The sequence below is a fragment of the Cebus imitator genome, unplaced genomic scaffold, assembly GCF_001604975.1.
Source record: "Cebus imitator isolate Cc_AM_T3 unplaced genomic scaffold, Cebus_imitator-1.0 Scaffold0, whole genome shotgun sequence".
NCBI lineage: Eukaryota > Metazoa > Chordata > Mammalia > Primates > Cebidae > Cebus > Cebus imitator.
In genome coordinates, this window is record NW_016107315.1 from 19,054,835 (window position 1) to 19,057,645 (window position 2,811).

At 35.3% G+C, this 2,811-nt stretch overlaps 1 non-coding gene across 1 annotated transcript; it reads right to left on the reverse strand.

Annotated features, from left to right (window-relative positions):
* Nucleotides 1-928: 928 nt before the first annotated feature.
* LOC119470475 lies at nucleotides 929-1,035 on the reverse strand. Its single transcript, XR_005199388.1, has one exon. It is a non-coding gene; the product is annotated as a U6 spliceosomal RNA (small nuclear RNA).
* Nucleotides 1,036-2,811: the final 1,776 nt, after the last annotated feature.

Here is a 2,811-nt window from a genome sequence, read left to right on the forward strand (position 1 = left end):
TTTTTTGAGATGGAGTCTCTATTGCCTAGGCTGGAGTGCAGTGATCTCGGCGCACTGCAACCTCTGTCTCCTGGGTTCAAGTGATTCTCTTGCTTCAGTCTCCTGAATAGCTGGGATTACAGGCATGCGCTATCACACCCAGCTAATTTTTGTATTTTTAGTAGAGACAGGTTTTCACTATGTTGGCCAGGCTAGTCTCGAACTCCCTACCTCAGGTGATCTGCCTGCCTCGGCCTCCCAAAGTGCTGAGATTAGAGGTGTAAGCCCCTGTGAACAGCCCATCTTAATTTCTTTATTGACTCAATGATCATTCAAGGGCATGTTGTTTGATTTCCATGTATTTGTATATTTTTCAAGTTTCCTCTTGATATTGATTTCTAGTTTTATTCCACAGTGGTCTGGGATGATCCTTGTATGATTTAATTTGTAAAAATTTGTTGTTGTTTGTTTTGAGGCCTAATGTATGGTCTTTCTTAGGGAATGTTCCATGTGCTGATGAGAAGAATGTATAATCTGCAGTTGTTGGATGCTCTGTAAACGTGTATTATTATTGGTCTAATGTCTAAATTATGTATAGTGTTTCTTTGTTCATTTTCTGTCTCACTGATCTGTCTAATGCTATGAGTGGGGTGCTGAAGTAAGTCTAGCAATATTTGTTTTATGAATTTGAGTGCTCTGGTGTCATGTGCATATATTTAGCATTTAGATATATTTAGAATTATTACATCTCTTGCTGAATTGACTCCTTTATTATTATGTAATGACATTTTTATCTTTTTAAACTGTTTTTGATGTAAAGTCTGTTTTATCTGATATACTTACAGATACTCCTGCTCACTTTTGATTTCCATTTGCATAGAATTTTTTTCACCTCTTTGTTTTCAGTCTATATGTATCTTTATAAATGAGTGTCTTGTAGGTAGCACATAAAAATGTGTAATGCTTCACAAGTTTGCATGTCATCCTTGCACAGGGACCATACTAATCTTCTCTATATTGTTCTAATTTTAGTATATGTGTTGGCAAAATGGCCACCCACACTTTAAAAAATACATTTATCTACTGATGGACACTTAGGTTGATTACATAGACTGGCTATTGTGAATAATGCAACAATCAGCACAGGCATGCCGATGTCCCCTCAACATATTGATTTCAGTTCCTTTGAGTGTATGGCCAGAAAAGAGATTACTGGATCATACTGTACTTCTAGTTTTAGTTTTCTGAGGAACTACCATACCAGTTTTCATAATGGCTATACTAGTTTCCATTCCCACCAACAATGTACAAGAGTTCCTCTTTCTCTGCATCTTTGCCAACACTTTTCATCCTTCATCTTTTTTAAAAAAGCTACTCTAACACGTATGAGATGATATCTCATTTTGGTTTTGACTTGCATTTTCTTAATAATTAGTGATGTTGAACATTTTTTTATGTTACCTGTTGACTATTTTTGTGTCATTTTAGAAAATATCTGTTCAGGTCCTTTGCCCATTTTTTAATTGGGTTATTATTATTTTTTGGCTATTGAATTGAGTTCTTATAAAATTTGAGTATTAACTTCTTCTATTTATTTATTTATTTATTTTGGAAAGAAAGAAAGAGAAAGAGAAAGGGGGAGAGAGAACAGGAGTCTTGCTCTATTGCCCAGGCTGGAATGCAATCTAAAAATAGGTATTAAAAACCTCTTTTATGCCGATAATTGTGCTTAATAGCGGAGACAGGAAGGAATAAGGGAAGAAAAAAACAAACAGCCAAACAGTATTTCATTTAAGTCTGTGAAATGCTATGCAAATGCTGAAGAGTGATTTACTTCCAATTATGTAGTCACTTTCAGAATAGGTGTAATATGGTACTGAGAAAAATGTATGTTCTGTGGACCTGGGGTGAAGAATTCTATAAATATTCACTGAGTTTACTTGCTCCAGGTCTGAGTTCAAATCATAGATGTCCCTGTTAATTTTCTATCTCGTTGATCCATCGAATATTAACAATGCGTTGTCAAAGTCTCCCGCTATTATTGTGCGGGAGTCCAAGTCTCTTTATAAATCATTAAGAACTTGTCTTATGTGTCTGGATGTTCCTATATTGGGTGCATATATATTTATGATCATTGACTCCTGTTGTTGCATTGATCCTTTTACCATTATGTAATGTCCTTCTTTGTTTCTTTTAGTCTTTGTTACTATTAAAGTCTATTTTGTCAGAGACGAAAGTTACAACTCCTGTTTTCTTTTTTTTTTTTTTTTTTTGCTCTCCATTTGAGAGCAACCCATGTTTTGAGTTTTTGTGTGTCGTTGTTTATGAGATGGATCTGGATACAGCGAACCAATGGGTTTTGACTTTTTATTCCATTTGCCTGTCTGTGTCTTTGATTGGGGCATTTAATCCATTTAAATTTAGGATTAATATTGATATTTGTGAGTTTAATATTGTCATTTAATGCTAGCTGGCTATTTTGCCCATTAGTTGATATAGATATTCTTCATTATGGAGATACTCTTTACCTTTTGGTAAGTTTTTGGGATGACTGTTACTGGTTGTCCCTTTCTGTGTGTAGTGCGTCTTCCAGAAGCTCTTGTAAAGCGGGCCTGGTGGTGATGAAATCTCTGAGTGCTTGCTTGTTCGTGAAAAATTTTATTTTTCCTTCATTTATGAAGCTTAATTTGGCTGGATATGAGATTCTGGGTTGAAAATTCTTTCCTTTGAGGATATTGAATATTGACCTCTACTCTCTTCTTGTTTGTAGTGTTTCAGCTGAGAGATCTGCTGTGAGTCTGATAGACTTCCCTTTATGGGTAACCTGACCTT